This window comes from Tamandua tetradactyla, chromosome 22 (genome assembly GCF_023851605.1).
Source record: "Tamandua tetradactyla isolate mTamTet1 chromosome 22, mTamTet1.pri, whole genome shotgun sequence".
Taxonomy (NCBI): Eukaryota; Metazoa; Chordata; class Mammalia; order Pilosa; family Myrmecophagidae; genus Tamandua; species Tamandua tetradactyla.
In genome coordinates, this window is record NC_135348.1 from 43,676,526 (window position 1) to 43,698,715 (window position 22,190).

General features: G+C 36.5%; 1 long non-coding RNA gene across 1 annotated transcript in view; it reads right to left on the reverse strand.

The window, feature by feature from the left end:
• Nucleotides 1–20,535, reverse strand: part of LOC143666156 (uncharacterized) — a 79,671-nt gene extending 59,136 nt beyond the window's left edge. Inside the window, exon 1 of the long non-coding RNA XR_013167422.1 lies at nt 20,251–20,535. This is a non-coding gene — a long non-coding RNA (uncharacterized LOC143666156). The remainder of the gene's footprint in view (nt 1–20,250) is intronic.
• Nucleotides 20,536–22,190: the final 1,655 nt, after the last annotated feature.

Below are 22,190 nucleotides of genomic sequence, written 5' to 3' on the forward strand. Positions count from 1 at the left end.
TGAGAAATTAGTTTGAAAAGTCAATTGGGACTAGGTTATGGAAAGTTTTTGAAGTACAGACTATGGAGTTTGCACTAGCTATGGTGTAACATTAAACATAAAAAGCGAAGTTTTGTGGCTGACAGGCCCAGTTTTCCATATTTATTATAATTACAATTTGAGGATAATTGCTCATTTTTAACCTCTTAAATTCCGTATGGAAGAGGGCAAAGCATCCTAACGTCTGTCATATTAGGGTAAAAGTCTTATATTCTGCTTTCTATTCTGGCAAATTACCACCCTGGTTTCAAATCTATAGTATATTTTAGCCACCAAAAACTCTCTTCAAGGTTCAGGGACTTTCTCCCTAGCTGTTGGGAGTGTTGATGACTGGCATTCATCAGCTGCCTGCCCTTCCTGGGCAGTGCCTCAACTAAAGATAATTGCCTCACATAAAATTACAGCCCCTGGGGCAGTTCACACCTAATAACCATTGGAGGAGTCCCTCATGACCAAATGAAAGGAGAAGCAAAGAACCAATGTTGACTCATGAATGAGTCAACTCAGTATATAGGTGCAAGCTGGAAATAGCTGGAAGCTGCACTCGGAAAAAACATGACCTTGAAAGAAGGTAATGAGGGAAAGTCTTTCCAAAAGGTTGTGCCCTAGACAGTACAGCTGGTCATCTACACTGCATGGAAAAGAAGAGAAACTAAACAACTAAGTGGCCAAATTATCAACCAGGTTGACCTTAGCTACCGTCTATCCTCAGCCATCTAGTGCTGGCACAATGGGTGCGTTAATGAAATAGCCATAATGGTAGGGATGGAGCCTTCTTTGGCCCAATAGCATTGGCTCCTGCTGACAGGGCAAACTAAGTACTTCCACTACTGAATAATGAAAAAGCCAGCATTGGGGACCAATGATGAGCTCCAATATTCCCAAATGCTAAAGATCACCAATCAGCTAAATGATTGCAAATTGACTGTATTAGTCCCCTTCCACTGAGGAAGGAGCAGTGATTTATTCTGATAGGAATACATTCACCTTCCCTTTATGGGTTCTAACTGCAGGGTCTCAACCAACAACACTTTCTCTGTACTTCAGGTTATTTGAACCGGAGGGTATCACTTGATAGCAAAAAGGAGGTCCAAGTGTGAGCACGATTGTGAAATTCACTGGTTTTGTCACTTACTATGCCACCCGGAACTTCTAGCCCAATAGAGTGATGGAAACAAATGGTGAAGGCACAGCTGAGGGATATCAAAGGAAGATATGAATAGTTAAATCACAATGTTTCATGTGGTGTTATGTCTTCAATTGGTAGAGTACATGAATCCTGTATCCAAGGAGTAGGAGAAAGAGTTACTCTGCTACTATTTCTTCCATTGTCACTCTTGGAGAATTTGTGTTTTCTGTTCCTCAATTCTGAGGGTCTATGAGTCCTTGTTCCCAAAGGCAAACACTTCAATCAGGCACCCAGCAAGAATCCAATTTATTTATAAAGATCAGTTGCCACTGGGTCACTTCAGGGTTCCAGTGCAAAATAATCCTTCACCAGCTTAGAAGGAGCAATTGACTGATCACCAGACAGGGCTGCTATCACGTAATAGGTGCAGGAAGAAATATATTTCAACCAAGGCAATCTTCTTGAACATCTTGTTACAGGCATAACTTTCATGGTATAAAAGGTACAACTTTCATGGTAAACCTACAAAACTTGGTACAGTTATAACTTTCATGGTAAACATAAAAAATGCAGTAGGCATGGCTAAGGGTACAGTGACCAGGGCTCAGAGTTCTCATGGATAAAGTTCTGATTCACATTATAGGTAAGCCAGCAAGGACAGGAGACATGCTAGCTTCAAATGAAAGGGTCTGGAAAGGATAATAGAGAACTTTTAGGGAGTGTTGAAATAATTTTGAATTTGCAGAGGCCTTTGTCGAGACTGCATCACAGACTAATTTATCCTTCTGTCCAATCCTGCCTCCTTCTCTTCTTTTCCCTAAGTTATCTAAAGAGTTTTCCCTAATAGGTATACATATGATAACCTCCATCTCAGAATATTCTTCTAAGAAACTCAGCTTATAATATATATTAGCTGTGGAACATAAGAACTTAGCCAATCTCAGAGAAACTGGGGGGAAAAAGGAGAAAAAAATGACACCTAAAGTTAATAATCTACTAGAATGAGAAGGTTGAGTAACAAAAGAAGTCAACATGCTTCCCATGTACCATACAATTCAAGTTAACATTCATACAAATATGGATTCCATTTAAAATATAAGATAGAACAGCAAAGATGCATTTTCCATATTCTTCCTTCCCAATAAGAACTTTTAGGGAGTGTTGAAATAATGATAGTTTCATATCTCATACTTGATTGCTTATATGCACATATAACTATCATTTTGGAGTCCTTTTATTAAAAAAAAATCCTCAGTGCCTCCACAGATAAAGGAATGCACAATTCAGCACTATGCTGTTAAAAAATAATTTGCAATTGTTTCAATCTTTTCACCTGTGCTTCTTTTTTAGCAAAACCAGATGATATCTTGATGCATTATCTGAAAATAATGGATTTTCCAGTTTCTCTGAAAGTGAAAATAATTCTGACTATCCTGAAGAAACGATCTTGTTCGATGGACGTTAATCTCAGCTTAGTTTATTCATGGTCTGATCTGTAGGGAACTCTGTCCATTACAAATACGGTGCTCATCAAACTCTCACCAACGCTCTAAATGTGGATTTAGATTACATTTGGATTTCAATGAAATAATTCATAAAACTCCTGCTGAAAACGGTTTATTTCCTTCAAAAAGTTGACTGTTTGATATAAAAAGACATTTCATTATTGAGCTAGTCAGAGACTTTGTTGTAAGCTATAGACTAAGAATTTTGAAAGGAAATTTGTGTTGCTATTTGATGTTTGATTTTATATTGTTAAGAAAGCAATCTTTTCTTTTATTAGAACCCAACTGAAGCAGAAATGCATAAATTAATTGAGGGTTGAAATTGTTTCCCACAAGAGAAGGTGAGAAAACAATCAGGTAGAAGTTGATTTGCATTTCCTTCGGCACGTTAAGAGATGTAACACACAGAATATAAGACATTATTTAGCATGTGGAAATTTGTATCTGTGGGGTCAAGGCCAGAAGAGATATCTCTATGTCCCTATTAAAGAATCATTTATTTTCCCAATCTTTCCTGAGCAAACGTAAAGATTCTGCAAGGGGGACAAAACAATCACAATAATATAAAAATAATAGTACAAAAGTCTTAGTTTGCCAGGCTGCTATGACAAATAATATATGTGTTAGTCAGACTTCTCTAGGGAAACAGAACCAAGAGAAGATATCTGTAAATATAACATTTTATAAAAGTGTCTTATGCAACTGTGGGGATGCACGAGTCCAAATTCCATAGCCCAGGCTCCAAGTGGCAACTCTGATGAATTTTTTCAATGAATTACCCAGGAAAGGCTGGATTGATGAAGTAGAAATGAAAATTCTCTCTTCTGATTGATAAAGCCATCACTTCTCCTTTTAAAACCTTCAACTGATTGGAGTAAATGTATCTCATTGCTGAAGATGCTCTCTTTAGTTGATTGTACATGTAATCAGTCATAGATGCAATCAACATGCTGATGATTTAAGTCCACTAAATGTCCTAGCAGTAATGGTTAGGCCAGAGCTTGCTTGACCAGACAACAGGGCACCATTATTTGGCCAAGTTGACCCATGAACCTAACTATCACACTATACCACTGGTTGGCCTAAACAATGGGAAGTTATTAGTTCATGGCTTTGAGGCTAGAAAAAAAACAAAAATCAAGGCATCATCTAGGCAGTGCTTTCTCTCCAAAGTCTGCAACATTCTGGTGCTGACTGCTGGCGACCCTTGGGGTCCCTCGCTTGTATCTCTGCCTCTCATCACATAGCCGTAGCCCCTCCTTTCTCCTCTGGATGTCACTGAATTCTGGTTTCTGGCTCCTCTTGTGGCTCTCTCTCTGTGTCTGTATTTGCTCTGCTTATAGAGGCTCCAGTCATCAGGGGCAAGGCCCACCCTCATTCAGTTGGGCCACACCCTAACTGAAATAACATTTTCCAGGGATCCTGTTTACAGAAATGCAGATTAAGATCAAGAGCATTTCTAATTTGGGTGCATAAATCAATCTACCGTGCATTATAATAAAGAATGTTTAACAATGCAATCTGCATCTCAGGGTAGCAGAAGTAATTAAAGGAAATACCATACTAAAGGAATAAAATGCCTGACACTGGTAATTCTAAGTAAATAGTAAACATTATTATTACTATGGTCAAATTGAAGAGCATTTAAAATGCAGAGGCGGGTTTCTTTTTCTTAAGAGAGCACATTGGACTTAATGTTTTTAAAAAATGAATTTGACTTCTGCTTAGGATTTAAACAGCTGAATAGAGAGCCACTCCAACCACGACAACAAAAATACTGACAGGCAACTTGAAAATTCACAACTTTCCTCAAACTCATAAGAGAGCTGAGGATCAACTCAATGAGCTGAAATCAAAAGAAAAACAGCTGCCTCAGATGAGTGACAAGACGCTTTCTGGAGCAAAGGTCACTGCACACCAGTATGAAGAATTGAGCTAAAATAACGAATGAAATGGTAAAAGGGAAAAGTAAGTAAGCAACAGAATGTGGAACCCCTGGAGCTGAAGACGCAGGGGAATTTGTCCTCACTCAGGGTTACCGGCCTTACTGACCACTCACAAGAACAGCTGGGGACAAGGTGCATACATATGCTGAGACCGGGACACAGGCCTGGGGGGGAGGAGGATGCTGACCCTGCGGGAAAGGCACGATGCCTGCCGGGCTCCTTTCTTACTTCTAGGGGACAAACGCCTCAGCCTTCTGGGAGAAGGGGAACAAATACTGTTCCACAGGGTCCAGGTGAAAACACTTCACAATTCAGAAACTAGAACAGTAAAATATGCTCTATCCCTGGAGAGAGAGAGGATCACTGGGCCAAGACTTATAGCTTGGGACAGCCTAGAATTACTGAGAAGCCACATCCCAAGACTCAGGGACATGGTGCCTCTCTATGGAAGAGAGGCAAGAACATTGAGAGAAATCTTCTATAGTAGGAGGCATCATGCACCCCAGAAAAAGCACATGTTCTTAATCCATTCCTGTGAGTGTGAACTTTTTGTATTGGACCTTTTAGTTAAGTTGTGGCCATCTGAACCAGGTTGGGTTTAATCTTGATTACTGGAGTCCTTTATAAGTCAAATGAAATTCAAACATTGAGAGAGAAAGACACAAGGAGAGACTGGAAGTCAAGAGCCCTAGGAAGAGAAAGAAATGACACTGGACACGAGGGCATGGGACAGAAAAGCCCAGGAACCAAGCGTTGCTGGCAGCCAGCAGGAGAAACCACAGCCTCTAGGGAGAAAGCATCACCCTGATGATGATTCCAATCTGACTTTTCCTAGCCTCGAAACCACAAGCCAGTCAGTGCCCATTCATATGGTATTTGTCTTAGTGACCAGGAAGCTAAGATATCCTCTTTTTGGTGCAGCATGAAGGGAGTATGCTTACAAAAATGTAGGCAGAGGAGGCATCAGCTAAATACCTGGGACAAACTAGCCTCTACTCCAAATCCAAGGTGCAGCAAGAGGGATTGATGTGTGTGGCATACTAAGGGGAGCCGTAGAAACCAAAACTCCCTGATGCAGCTCAACTACTGCTTACTTTGACTACCCCAATTAGACACAGCAGAGGAAAGGGGTGGGCATATCCAGGCAAATACATTAACCTCACTTTCTATTATCCAACAAAAACATCTGGCTTCAGAAAACATCTATAAGACATGCAAAGGGGCCCAAGAATAGAAATGATGCAGGATTGAGAGACAAAGCAATCAACAGACGCAGATGCAGTTATGACACAGGTATTGGAATTATTAGATGCAGAATTAAAAATAAATATAACAACATAGATGCCTCCTAGGGGAACGATGGACAGTGTAGATGATCAGACGGGCAATTTCAACAAAGATGAAAACAGTAAGAAAGGATCAAAAGGAAATGCTAGAACTAAAAGAGAAAGCAGGGTAAAAGAGATGAGAAATGCCTTTGACAAACACATCAGCAGATTTAGTAGGGCTGAAACAATTACTCAGTGAACTAGAAAAGATGCCAATAAATTTATTCAAATAGAAATGCAAAAAGAAGAAAAGTGAAAAAACAAAAAAACCAGAAGACAGCACTCAGGAGCTAGGGAACAACATCGAGTGATCTAATATGGATGTATGTGGAATTCTCATGAAGAAAAGAAAGTGAGAACAAAGCAGAAAGAAATATTAGAAGAAATAACGGCTGAGATTTTCCAAAAATTAATTACAGACACTAAGCCACAGGCCCGAAGATCTCAGAGAATACACACGAGGATAAATCCAAAACTAACAAACAAGCAAAACAACTAGTATATATCCTCTTGAAACCAAAGACAAAGATGAAAGCTTAAAAGCTGGAAAAGAAAAAGAAAGACATCCTATACAGACTCCATAATAAACATTATAGCAGATTTCTCATTAAAGTCTATGTGAGACAGAAAAAGATGGAGAGATTTCATTAAAATGCTGATAACAAAAAGAATTTTCAATCCAAAATTCTATATGCAATAAAATATATTAAAATAAAGATTTTTCCAGGCAAACAAAAAGAATGCATTTATTGCCAGCACTATGAGAAAGTTAAGGAAAGTTCTTTAGGCAAAGTAATATGATGCCAGTCAAAAGCTTAAGTTTATGTAAAAAGAGTGCTAAAAATGGAATAAAGGTAAATATAAAGTTCATATTTGCTTTGTAGTTACTTTAAAAAACAGCTAACTGTCTAAAGCTAAAAGAGTAACAATGAATTGCTAGTTTATAGCATTTGGAAATCCAAAATGTATGACGACAATAGCACAAAGAATGGGAGGGAGGAATTTGGAGTTGTCACGTTATTCCTCTACATATTAATCTATATAATAATAATTGAATGTATATTCTGATTACAGATGTATAGTGTAAAGCTTCCTAGGGCAACCACATTGTAATTAATAAAGATAAAATGAAGTAATGCAAAGTACTGAAATAATCTTAAAGGAGACAGAAAACTAGGCACAAATATATAATATTTATAGAAAACACCACCCAACAATAGCAGAATGCACATCATTCTCAAGGGCACGTGAAACATTCAACAAGATAAATCTGGGCCATAAAAAGAACTTAAAGCTTTTAAATGTAGAAATCATGCAGAATATTTTACTGGACAATAATGAAATTAAACTGGAAATCAACATCAGAAATATGTATGAAAAATTAATTAGGAGTTAGCTACATATGTTTAAATAACCCACTTGTCACAGCAGAAAATACAAGAGAAATTAGGAAAATTTTGAATTGATTGAAAAAATATATATAACGTTAAGATCTGTGGATTACAGCTAACATAGTCTTAAAGTGAAATGTACGTTAAAGGATTGTATTAGACAAACAGAAATATCTAAATCCAATAGCCATAAACTAAGAAGAGCAAATTAAAAGCAAAAAAAAAACAGAAAAAAAGAAATTTTGGAAATAACAGCAGCAATGAAATTGAGAAAAAAATAATAGAGAAAAATCAGTGAAACCCAAGCTGATGTTTAAAATGATTGATAAATTTTCAGCAGAGTTCTCAACTGCATCACAGGAGACCCAGGTTCAATTTCCAGTGCCTGCCCATGCAAAAATAATAATATAATAGTAATAACAATAACAATAAAATTATTGGTAAATTTGATAAACCTCTGACTAATAAGGGGAACAAATGAAAGGAAACACAAATGACAAGTGTCAGACAAGAAAGAGGTACTATTAAAAAGATTAATAAGGAAATGCTATGAACGAGTGTATGCCAAAATTCAACAAGAAGAAGAAACGTGAAAATGCCTTGATATCATGACAAAGCTAAAACTACCTTTCACTTCAGTAACTTTGGAATTCCAAGTGGATTGCAAATTCAGTCAACAAGCTATCATTATTCACTGCAGCACTTAAGAGCATTCAAGATACAGATTCCTGGAATAAGTGTGGAAAAGGTAGAGTGGGGCAAGAATGTTGAAATGAAGAGCCCAGAACATTCATTTAACAGCTTAGCAATGAGACAAGCAGAAAGTTGCAATGACAGTCACAAGGGGAGATAGAACAAGTCAAGGTCATAGACTCAAGAAGGATTTATAGGTGCAAATTATATACACAGCAACTAAAAGATGCATAAGCCCAGATGCTTTTCTCGCTCTTAATCAAGTTGATATTGGAACCCAGTATTTCTTAGGATGGTCATATGCAATCATCAAGAGAGGTCATTTGTGTTTTATCCATGGTCGCTTATTTTCTGGACTTCAGTTAGTCATAGGAAAATGAAAATGATATAATACTGAGTGTATGAAATCTGATACCTTTTTTACCTAGAAAAGACTTTTTTCTTTCAGTTTTGCTATATGTATCCTGGGGAGTACGAAGATATTTTCTTGGAAAATGCCCAACCGTATACACACCCTACATAGTTACTGGTTTTGAGGTGTATCCATATTTATTAAAGAGCAAAAATTTAAGTATAAATATATGGAAATTCATAAAATAAATTTTATTTTATGTGTTTAAATAAAATGTATTTATTCACATATTTTTCAAGCACATTAAATATTTAGTCTAAAAAATTTTTAAATAACATTCTGCAGTTTGATTTATTATACTACATTTGTAGGTAATTCATTATCTGAAAACTGATAAGGAAGAAAAAAGAATAGAATGCTATTTGAGCATTAGTGAGAAGGGGCATATGTGAAATAAAATCTAAGAATTTGGAAGTAACTAATTCTGCTTGTAGTCATTTTGAAAGATGCTGATGGTTTGTGAAATTCAAGCAATGACACCAGGTAACAACTCTATCTCCCGGTGGTTAAGGCACTTTTGAATATTTTCCCTAAATCCTCCTCCAAGAAAAAGGTTGGAAAATGCTGGAAAGCTTGTCTTCAAGGGCAGAACAGTGGAAATTTAGCCTACAGTTGCTACAAAGATATGCATTTTTTTTTTATTAATTAAAAAAAGAATTAACAAAACAATTAGAAATCATTCCAATCTACATGTACAATCAGTAATTCTTAATAACATCACATAGTTGCATATTCATCATTTCTTAGTACATTTGCATCGATTTAGAAAAAGAAATAAAAAGACAACAGAATAAGAATTAAAACAATAATAGAAAGAAAAAAAAACAAAAAAAACAAAAACAAAAAACCTATACCTCACATGCAGCTTCATTCAGTGTTTTAACATAATTGCATTACAACTGGGTAGTATTGTGCTGTCCATTTCTGAGTTTTTATATCCAGTCCCGTTGTACAGTCTGTATCCCTTCATCTCCAATTATCCCTTCTCTTTTTTTTTTTTTTTTTTTAATTAACGGAAAAAAAGAAATTAACCCAACATTTACAGATCATACCATTCTACATATGCAATCATTAATTCTTAACATCATCACATAGATGCATGATCATCATTTCTTAGTACATTTGCATTGGTTTAGAAGAACTAGCAACATAACCGAAAAAGATATAGAATGTTAATATAGAGAGAAAAATAAAAGTAATAATAGTAAAATCAAAACAAAACAAAACAAAACAAAACAAAAACCTATAGCTCAGATGCAGCTTCATTCAGTGTTTTAACATGATTACTTTACAATTAGGTATTATTGTGCTGTCCATTTTTGAGTTTTTGTATCTAGTCCTGTTGCACAGTCTGTATCCCTTCAGCTTCAATTACCCATTGTCTTACCCTGTTTCTAACTCCTGCTGAACTCTGTTACCAATGACATATTTCAAGTTTATTCTCGAATGTCCGTTCACATCAGTGGGACCATACAGTATTTGTCCTTTAGTTTTTGACTGGATTCACTCAGCATAATATTCTCTAGGTCCATCCATGTTATTACATGGTTCATAAGTTTATCTTGTCTTAAAGCTGCATAATATTCCATCGTATGTATATACCACAGTTTGTTTAGCCACTCTTCTGTTGATGGAGATTTTGGCTGTTTCCATCTCTTTGCAATTGTAAATAATGCTGCTATAAACATTGGTGTGCAAATGTCCGTTTGTGTCTTTGCCCTTAAGTCCTTTGAGTAGATACCTAGCAATGGTATTGCTGGGTCGTATGGCAATTCTATATTCAGCTTTTTGAGGAACCGCCAAACTGCCTTCCACAGTGGTTGCACCCTTTGACATTCCCACCAACAGTGGATAAGTGTGCCTCTTTCTCCGCATCCTCTCCAGCACTTGTCATTTTCTGTTTTGTTGATAATGGCCATTCTGGTGGGTGTGAGATGATATCTCATTGTGGTTTTGATTTGCATTTCTCTAATGGCCAGGGACATTGAGCATCTCTTCATGTGCCTCTTGGACATCCGTATTTCCTCTTCTGAGAGGTGTCTGTTCAAGTCTTTTTCCCATTTTGTAATTGGGTTGGCTGTCTTTTTGTTGTTGAGATGAACAATCTCTTTATAAATTCTGGATACTAGACCTTTATCTGATATATCATTTCCAAATATTGTCTCCCATTGTGAAGGCTGTCTTTCTACTTTCTTGATGAAGTTCTTTGATGCACAAAAGTGTTTAATTTTGAGGAGTTCCCATTTATTTATTTCCTTCTTCAGTGCTCTTGCTTTAGGTTTAAGGTCCATAAAACCGCCTCCAGTTGTAAGATCCATAAGATATCTCCCAACATTTTCCTCTAACTGTTTTATGGTCTTAGACCTAATGTTTAGATCTTTGATCCATTTTGAGTTAACTTTTGTATAGGGTGTGAGAGATGGGTCTTCTTTCATTCTTTTGCATATGGATATCCAGTTCTCTAGGCACCATTTATTGAAGAGACTGCTCTGTCCCAGGTGAGTTGGCTTGACTGCCTTATCAAAGATCAAATGTCCATAGATGAGAGGGTCTATATCTGAGCACTCTATTCGATTCCATTGGTCGATATATCTATCTTTATGCCAATACCATGCTGTTTTGACCACTGTGGCTTCATAATATGCCTTAAAGTCAGGCAGCGCGAGACCTCCAGCTTCGTTTTTTTTCCTCAAGATGTTTTTAGCAATTCGGGGCACCCTGCCCTTCCAGATAAATTTGCTTATTGGTTTCTCTATTTCTGAAAAATAAGTTGTTGGGATTTTGATTGGTATTGCATTGAATCTGTAAATCAATTTAGGTAGGATTGACATCTTAACTATATTTAGTCTTCCAATCCATGAACACGGTATGCCCTTCCATCTATTTAGGTCTTCTGTGATTTCTTTTAGCAGTTTTTTGTAGTTTTCTTTATATAGGTTTTTTGTCTCTTTAGTTAAATTTATTCCTAGGTATTTTATTCTTTTAGTTGCAATTGTAAATGGGATTCGTTTCTTGATTTCCCCCTCAGCTTGTTCATTACTAGTGTATAGAAATGCTACAGATTTTTGAATGTTGATCTTGTAACCTGCTACTTTGCTGTACTCATTTATTAGCTCTAGTAGTTTTGCTGTGGATTTTTCAGGGTTTTCGATGTATAGTATCATATCGTCTGCAAACAGTGATAGTTTTACTTCTTCCTTTCCAATTTTGATGCCTTGTATTTCTTTTTCTTGTCTAATTGCTCTGGCTAGAACCTCCAACACAATGTTGAATAATAGTGGTGATAGTGGACATCCTTGTCTTGTTTCTGATCTTAGGGGGAAAGTTTTCAATTTTTCCCCATTGAGGATGATATTAGCTGTGGGTTTTTCATATATTCCCTCTATCATTTTAAGGAAGTTCCCTTGTATTCCTATCTTTTGAAGTGTTTTCAACAGGAAAGGATGTTGAATCTTGTTGAATGCCTTCTCTGCATCAATTGAGATGATCATGTGATTTTTCTGCTTTGATTTGTTGATATGGTGTATTACATTAATTGATTTTCTTATGTTGAACCATCCTTGCATACCTGGGATGAATCCTACTTGGTCATGATGTATAATTCTTTTAATGTGTTGTTGGATACGATTTGCTAGAATTTTATTGAGGATTTTTGCATCTGTATTCATTAGAGAGATTGGTCTATAGTTTTCTTTTTTTGTAATATCTTTGCCTGGTTTTGGTATGAGGGTGATGTTGGCTTCATAGAATGAATTAGGTAGTTTTCCCTCCACTTCGATTTTTTTGAAGAGTTTGAAGAGAATTGGTACTAATTCTTTCTGGAACGTTTGGTAGAATTCACATGTGAAGCCATCTGGTCCTGGACTTTTCTTTTTAGGAAGCTTTTGAATGACTAATTCAATTTCTTTACTTGTGATTGGTTTGTTGAGGTCATCTATGTCTTCTTGAGTCAAAGTTGGTTGTTCATGTCTTTCCAGGAACCCGTCCATTTCCTCTAAATTGTTGTATTTATTAGCGTAAAGTTGTTCATAGTATCCTGTTATTACCTCCTTTATTTCTGTGAGGTCAGTAGTTATGTCTCCTCTTCCATTTCTGATCTTATTTATTTGCATCCTCTCTCTTCTTCTTTTTGTCAATCTTGATAGGGGCCCATCAATCTTATTGATTTTCTCATAGAACCAACTTCTGGTCTTATTGATTTTCTCTACTGTTTTCATATTTTCAATTTCATTTATTTCTGCTCTGATCTTTGTTATTTCTTTCCTTTTGCTTGCTTTGGGGTTAGCTTGCTGTTCTTTCTCCAGTTCTTCCAATTGAACAGTTAATTCCTGCATTTTTGCCTTTTCTTCTTTTCTGATATAGGCATTTAGGGCAATAAATTTCCCTCTTAGCACTGCCTTTGCTGCATCCCATAAGTTTTGATATGTTGTGTTTTCATTTTCATTTGCCTCGAGGTATTTACTAATTTCTCTTGCAATTTCTTCTTTGACCCACTCGTTGTTTAAGAGTGTGTTGTTGAGCCTCCAGGTATTTGTGAATTTTCTGGCATTCTGCCTATTATTGATTTCCAACTTCATTCCTTTATGATCCGAGAAAGTGTTGTGTAAGATTTCAATCTTTTTAAATTTGTTAAGACTTGCTTTGTGACCCAGCATATGGTCTATCTTTTAGAATGATCCATGAGCACTTGAGAAAAAGGTGTATCCTGCTGTTGTGGGATGTAATGTCCTATAAATGTCTGTTAAGTCTAGCTCATTTATAGTAATATTCAGATTCTCTATTTCTTTATTGATCCTCTGTCTAGATGTTCTGTCCATTGATGAGAGTGGGGAATTGAAGTCTCCAACTATTATGGTATTTGTGTCTATTTCCCTTTTCAGTGTTTGCAGTGTATTCCTCACGTATTTTGGGGCATTCTGGTTCGGTGCATAAATACTTATGATTGTTATGTCTTCTTGCTTAATTGTTCCTTTTATTAGTATATAGTGTCCTTCTTTGTCTCTTTTAACTGTTTTACATTTGAAGTCTAACTTGTTGGATATTAGTATAGCCACTCCTGCTATTTTCTGGTTGTTATTTGCATGAAATATCTTTTCCCAACCTTTCACTTTCAACCTATGTTTATCTTTGGGTCTAAGATGTGTTTCCTGTAGACAGCATATAGAAGGATCCTGTTTTTTAATCCATTCTGCCAATCTATGTCTTTTGATTGGGGAATTCAGTCCATTAACATTTAGTGTTATTACTGTTTGGATAATATTTTCCTCTGCCATTTTGCCTTTTGTATTATATATATATATATCATATCTGACTTTCCTTCTTTCTACACTCTTCTCCATACCTCTCTCTTCTGTCTTTTTGGTTCTGACTCTAGTGCTCCCTTTAGTATTTCTTGCAGAGCTGGTCTCTTGGTCACAAATTCTCTCAGTGACTTTTTGTCTGAGAATGTTTTAATTTCTCCCTCATTTTTGAAGGACAATTTTGCTGGATATAGGAGTCTTGGTTGGCAGTTTTTCTCTTTTAGTAATTTAAATATATCATCCCACTGTCTTCTAGCCTCCATGGTTTCTGCTGAGAAATCGACACATAGTCTTATTGGGTTTCCCTTGTATGTGATGGATTGTTTTTCTCTTGCTGCTTTCAAGATCCTCTCTTTCTCTTTGACCTCTGACATTCTAACTAGTAAGTGTCTTGGAGAACGCCTATTTGGGTCTAATCTCTTTGGAGTGCGCTGCACTTCTTGGATCTGTAATTTTAGGTCTTTCATAAGAGTTGGGAAATTTTCAGTGAAAATTTCTTCCATTAGTTTTTCTCCTCCTTTTCCCTTCTCTTCTCCTTCTGGGACACCCACAACACGTATATTTGTGCGGTTCATATTGTCCTTGAGTTCCCTGATACCCTGTTCAAATTTTTCCATTCTTTTCCCTATAGTTTCTGTTTCTTTTTGGAATTCAGATGTTCCATCCTCCAAATCACTAATTCTATCTTCTGTCTCTTTGAATCTATCATTGTAGGTATCCATTGTTTTTTCTATCTTTTCTACTTTGTCCTTCACTTCCATAAGTTCTGTGATTTGCTTTTTCAGTTTTTCTATTTCTTCTTTATGTTCAGCCCATGTCTTCTTCATGTCCTCCCTCAATTTATCGATTTCGTTTTTGAAGAGGTTTTCCATTTCTGTTCATATATTTAGCATTAGTTGTCTCAGCTCCTGTATCTCATTTGAACTATTGGTTTGTTCCTTTGACTGGGCCATATTTTCAATTATTTGAGCGTGATCCGTTATCTTCTGTTGGCGTCTGCGCATTTAGACAGATTTCCCTGGGTATTGGATCCAAAAGTTTGGAAGATTTTTCTGTGAAATCTCTGGGTTCTGTTTTTCTTATCTTGCCCAGTAGGTGGCGCTCGTGGCACACGTTTGTCTGCGGGTCCCACCAGTAAAAGGTGCTGTGGGACCTTAAACTTTGGAAAACTCTCGCCGTCCTGGGGGTTCGCTAGCCGAAGCGGCTTGAGCCGGCCCTCGGTCCGAACGCAGGGAGGGTTGCTGGTCGCCGCAGCCAGGGAAAGAGCCCGTCCGAATTTCCTAGTCGGCCCTGGGCAACAAGCGTGGCAGGAGGGCGCCAGCGGCAGCGGCCCGCCCGAGAGAGTGCACGTTCCCCGGGAGTCACGGGTTTGGAAGGGGCCTCCCCCACCCGTCACCGTTCTCCGCGGCCTGGGGGTTTCCGATCCAATTCTCTCAGTTGGTCCTGGGGCTGCGCGTGGTGTGGGCGCCAGCCGTCTTGGTTTCAGGGGACCGCCTCTCCAATTCTCCGAGCTGGCCCGGGAAGGGGGAAGGGAGTAACTCCGGCCGCTTGCCACCCCGCCCGGTAAGGCCCGCGCGCCTCGGCGATCTCACCCGAGCTGCTTCTCTCAGCCAGCCAGCCGTTCCAGGATGGGGTACGCTGTCTTTTTTATCTCTGTTGTGGCTTTGGGCGCTTTCTGTATCGTTTCTACTCCCCTAGTAGCTGTCCTGGAGAAGAAACTAAGATCCGCTCGTCTTACTAAGCCGCCATCTTCCAGGAAGTCCAAAGATATGCATTTATTCAAGAATTTTATTCTTGGAGTAGCTATTTTAAATAGAATATGCTGTCATTTCATAGATAGTAGAATTTATATTTCTCAATTCTGGGATAGAATGTATCTGGATAGAATTGATAATGAAAAAAATCAGACCCATTTGTATGAAAAGGAGGATAAAGCAGGTATGCTTGAGGTTGTTTTCTAAAATTTTTCAAAGATATTCATCTTACACTAATGTAATATTTATTATACTAAAGCTTAGGAAATTTTTGCAGAGAAGAGAATCTTAAAAAATAAACTCACACCCTAATAGCTCTGTCACATCAAAAGTCCAGACATAGTAAAGATAAAACTATTCTTCCACTTCAGCAAAAGTTGAATTCCAAGTGAATTTCAGAATTCAGTCAACGATTTATCATTATTTTCTCTGATGCTTAAGTAGGAACACATAATAGGAAACACATGCACATACACGCACCAGAATGTTTTGCTCTTTAAAATCTCAAATTGTGATTCATGGTAGCTAAGCAATCTTATTTCTGAGAGCAATTCAATTTATATTTCATTTGGTAGAATTCCTTTTGAAGTGTTGAAGCAATGCCAGTAGAACAAACAAACAAAATAAAAGCAAAGAAAAATGAAATTTGAACTACTTGGTTTATGCCACTTCACTGAAAGGGAATGAAATCATTGCTATTCAAAAAGCAATACGATTAAAAACAACAAGCAATATTATTTTGTAAATCTAAAGAGTATTCTTTGCAAACAATCTGTAATATTGGCTCTGTTGAAAACCCTCATTCTTCAGCATATTTTCAGTTATTATTTTCTTTCTAATCCTGCCAATAATGGTAAAACAGAAATGCCATAATTTAATGCTCTATTGGATTGTTGCTGATGAAGTACACAAACAGTGACAATGTTCCAAAGGTACGTGAACATTAAAATCGAATTTTTCTAAAGAAAGAGAAATCTCAAGGCGTGCTGTCATTTTTTGAGCCAAAGCTCAAGTTTGAAAACATAATATATAATTTTTAATGGAAAAGGAAGGTTCTCATCACATAATCTTGATGTTAATTTGGTATTAAACTTTGTACAAATATAATGAAGGGATGCTAGAGTAAATAATTTAACTAAAAGAATCTAAAATACTTAAAAAAAAAAAAAAACCTGGTGAAAACATTCACAACCATTCAATAAGTGAATAGACCTTTGGCTTCTAGCTTTATTGGCATTCACTGTCATCGAGCATCATCAGTGTTCTTAGGAAAAATAAAAACCATCAAAGACAATTAGCAGGATAAATAAGGTTTTACTCTTTAGAGAACATGTCTTACAAGGATATTAGTATACATTTCTGCTTTTATAAGTACAAAACAAATATGCAATATTATGAAGATAAAGTCATATTTAATCTTGGAAGACAAGACAATGAAAAGAAAGTTATACAGCGTGGACATTTCACAACACACTGCTGGTGGAAATGTGCCAGGAAGCTGTAAGGTAGTAAGACCTGAACCAACTTTCCCAGTCCCTCCCTTTCGTGTCGCCAGATTAGAGGCTGGAGTCATAGGAATGTCGTGTGTCTATTCGCCTCAGGAGAGCTAATTTCTGGAAGTACTAAAATCCAATGTCAGGACAGATTCAGTAGTGCACTGAATTTGCCAGGCTAGAATTATTGTTAATAAACGAATTCAATTTCCTGAGTTTGGGTATTTTATGCCTTAATTAGCTGAAAACACATGGGTTCATGTTGGGTGCACAGTGCTCCCCACCCTCAAAATTATTGCTCAAAATCAACTGAAAGTTCAATGAAAGATTTTTGTTGTTATTGTTATCCAAGGTTATGATTGTAGCTCGAATTATTTGGTATTGTTTCATGGTGTTTAACCCATCTTCTCTACATGAAGGCAATATGGATGACAATCTAAGCATAAGTTTTCTGAAAATAAAATAAATCCAATAAAAGGCTTTTTATTCTCCATAAAAATATGTTAAATATGTTACTAAATGCATTTTTATTTGGGTCTAGAATCTTTCTAGAGTCTGTAGGTGCCACCATCTATTTATAAGGATAAGTAGGATAAACAAAAGTAAAGTAAATAAAATAGAATGATTTCCAAAGTCTCTATGCATACATATTGCCCAATAAAGTAATCAGTGCTCTTAGAGTTCATTTAAGAACAACAAATGAGACTCCTCCAAGGAATTTTGTTTTACTAATGTATCAGATAAAGTAACTCACGTCGGATTTCTTACGCAACATTATTTAAGATACAAAGTCAGAGGAAATTGTCTGACTTACTGGTAAAAGACATTTAGTTACATCAGACCTAAGAACATTTACTTATTTTTAATTTTACTAGGAATACCATTCTAGCAACAGCTAAATCAACATTTGAATAATTCAAGAACAAGTGCAGACAAATATCTTTATGATTTAGGGACAACAAAGGACTTCTAAAATAAAACTTCAAAAGTGTGTAAGGCAAGAAATTAAACAATTTAATTAGAACAGAAAAAGGATAGCTGTTCAATCAGCACTATCCTTTCATGGAAAAAAGTAATATTACAACAATGAAAGACTGGATCAAGATATTTGTTATGCCTAAAGCAAAAAAGGGATTAATCCCTAAAATAACAAGAAAAGGACAGCAATCCTAATAGAAAACTGGCGACAATTATAAACAAGTAATTTCCAAAGAAACCCAAAAGACAGCATTGACAAAAAGCATTCTTAAAGTAGATTTCACTTTGAACTATTTTATGAAAAATAAATTAGAAAGTTGGTGTAGTAGTTTGAAGCTGTTATGTACCCCAGGAAAAGCCATGTTATTTTAACCCATTCCTGTGAGTGTCGACCTATTGTAGGTGGGACCTTTCAATTACGTTATTTCAACTGAGATGTGACCCGCCCCATTGAAGATGTGTCTTAATCCCCTTACTGGAGTCCTTTATAAGAGAATAAGGACACTCAGAAAGCACCAAGAGCTCAGAGAAGCCCCAGAGAAGCTGAGAGAGGAATCCCCTGAAGCCAGAAGCTGGAAGCAATGAAACCCAGGAGAGGAAACCAGGAGAGGCCGCCATGTGTCTGGCCATGTGACCTGGGAGTCTGGATTGCCAGCAGCCTTTGTGAGGAGAAGGTATTGTCTTGTTGATACCTTAATTTGGGCATTTTCATGGCCTTGGAATTGTACACCTGTAAGCTAATAAATCCTCATTGTTAAAAGCCAGCCCATTTCTGGTATGCTGCATCTGGGCAGCTTTAGAAAATGGAAACAGTTGGATAATTAAAATTGGCAAGGATGTGGTTATATAAGAAACCCAGACATAGCTATTGGGAAGGTAGATGGGTACAGCCATGCTGAAGAAAAATCTGCCATTACTTAGGTAAAAAAAGAATAAACGTCCCCTATGACAAAGCTATTCTGTTACTAACAAAAATTCTCACACAAGAAGGTAAAGAAGAACATACCAGAATAGCCACTGAGAATCATTTGTTTACTGCTGAGAGTTGGAGTCAGTCTGAGGTTCCATCATGGGAGAAGAGTTGGGTAAAGTGTATGGGTGAATATAGGAGTTTACACAATAAATGGAAGCAACAGATTATTAGATGTATATATCACAACATGGATGGAACTCAAAAACATTGTGCTTGGTTTGAAAACAAAATGAGATATATTTCCCAATAACATTTAAATAAATCAAAACACATTTACATGAAAAAAACACACATTTGGCAAGAACACACTAAAAAAAAGAAAAGATGCACATTAAACACGACGGAATCGTTGTTGTCTGAATTATCTTTTGCTTGCTATAAACTACACTGAAACTTTTAGTGGCTGAAAACAACAGCAATTATTCAGTATGTAAGTAAAATGAACTAAATACATTAAATAAAAGATGGATTTGAAAATAAACACAATGATGATAAAATATCAAGAACTGAGAAGTGGGTATCTAACCAAAATTCAGATTCAGATTTAGAGGATGGAAAAACCTAAAAGGCTATAATTTGCCTTGGTCTAATCAGCCCTTTTGGCTCATACTTTTGCCAAAACATTGACCAATGTTTCTATGTTAGTAACATTAGATGTTTCACAGGTTAGGTTAGAATAACAATGTCCTCTTAAATTGTCCAGATGGGAGCAAAATGTTAACAAATGTTAAATCTGGGTTTGGATGATATTATTATATTATTTATTAGTTTTCTGGATATTATATTGCGTATAATTTTAAAAACTAACATACACCACCATCGAATATTTATCTTGAAAAAAATAAATATCAACATCTTTAAGTAGGAAAGCACCTCAAAATTCTGAAAAAAGAATGACTACTCCAGTTCAAACAGCCTCTAAATTAAATAGAAGCACAGCTGCATTTTATGGAAAAAACAATTTGCACACTCATTTTCCTCAGTTTAATTTGTAGTGCAAACACACATTGTTTCGGGGGGTGGAGGGGAGTGTTGGTTTTTTTGATTAAAGAAAGAGTGTATCTAATTTTTAGAGGAAGATTACAAGTTTGTAGACCACACTCCGTAAATGTGAATTTCATTGCTGAATATAGAATTTTGTGTTTAAATGTTACAAAATTGTGACAAAATTCTGAAAATTCATTTAAAAGACATTCAGATTTTTTAATCAATCTGCATATATGCATCTAACATCTACATTACTAAAATCAATTTAAAAACCTTCTGGGAACTGCAATTAAATTAACAATGTGATAGAGGATTTACTTACCTTCTCCAATTCTTTACATATTGAGGAGTTGGACTATAAACCGCATATGGTCTATTCCATAAACATTTAATCTTTAATTAAAAATCTTCGCAGAACTAACAATAAAATGAGAGATGGTATATGATGAAGTTACAAGAGAGGTTTTCAGGTAATGAATGTATATTATCCCAGAGATGGATGATGTTAAAGCAGGAGTGATAGGAAAGAGAAAATTTTACCTAGACCTTGAAGAATGATGTATTTGCGTAAGTACAGAGGAAAAAGAAGCACTTAAATTTAAGCAAACATCATGAGAAAAGCTAAAGAAACAGAATGAAGTGTTAGCCCAGGAAGAGTCAATAAACCAACTTTGACAGAGCAAGCAAAAGTTGCAACTCCTGGATTCTACCCTTGGGTTTTGTTTGACAAACAGAGTGGTTTTCAAATATTTGCTAGTTGCCCACAATAAAAAAAAAAAATGGGCGATCTCTCCTAGCTCTGGAAAAATCAGAATATGCAGTAAAATTGACCCCGTTCCCAAATGGCAAAGCCAGCTGGAGCACAATCGAAGTTGTCCACATTTAGATGAAGCATTCAGTCTGAAATTTTCCATTGTTCCTAAAAAACTTTCATTGCACCCAACCAGATTTATTTGTTTCTCTTTCTTACCTAGGCCCCATGGACATTTACATATTCTAATGCAGTAAATAAGGTCCATTTTTTAAGTTTTAGAAATTACAATTACTAGGTTATAAAATTTGTGTTTTTATTCAATGACATTTTACTATATACCTATGTTTTTTTTTTACCAGAGGACTTATTTTATGAAATATATACTATTTGAATATTAAACATAGTTCCAAAAAAAGGTTTGTGGGAGAGAACAGGTGCAAAATGACAGAAAAGGAATGTTTAAAAATTGCGCCTTCCAAGAGAAAAATGAATGAGCTGGAAAAATAAATTGGAATTACCTCTTCGCTAGTAACCTACAACCAGTTTAGACACATAGAACCACCACAGGATTGCTGCTCAAAGGAAGAGACAGCCAAGATTTCAGATTTCATAAATAAGGAATTTATGAGATACCAACCGCCACCACCCCATGCCTCAGCCTCTCTGTTTTGACTGTGGAGGCAGCAACAGCTGGGCAAAAGTAGCTCGGATACCAGGAGCAGCCAGCTGGGATCAGGGTGCAAAAGGAAATGTCCTCCAAAACTTGGGGCCAATAATTGAGATCATCATGAGGGATCGGTGAGGGATAAGTGAAAACGTCAGCCTTGGTTTGAGCCCTTTCAGCTCCAGCAGCTTTTAGCCTCACACCAGCATCTACTGGCATGTAATGGGCCAGGGCCCTTTTTGTTATTTGATTTCCTCTGTTCCTTCCTTCCTGCCTTCCTTCTTTCCTTCCCTGCTTTCCTTCCTTCTTTCCTTCCCTGCTTTCCTTCCTTCTTTCCTTACTTCCATTCTTTTTTCCTTAATTAGAGAAGTTGTGTGTTTATAGCACAATCATGCATAAAATCCAGGGTTCCCATACACCACCCTATTATAAACACCTAGCATTGGTGTGGAATATTTATTAAAATTGAGGATAATGCGTTTTTATACTGGAACTAACTAAGATGCACAGTTTAACTTAAGGTTTACGATTTGAGCAGTGTAGTTCCATGAATTAAAATTGTTTTATTCTGTTATTATGTATACATTCTAGTATTTCCCTTCAATCACACTCAGTTGTATATTTCATTGCTGTTAATTATATTCACAACATTGTGCTCCCATAACCACCATCCATTACCAAACCAAAACGCTTCCATCAATTCAAATAGGAACGATGTATATTTTAAGCCTTAATTTCCCATTTTCTAGCCCCACTCCTGGTAACCTATATTCTCGATTGCAACTCTGAATTTGCTCATTCTAATTATTTCAAATCAGTAAGATAATATGATAGTCTTCCTTTT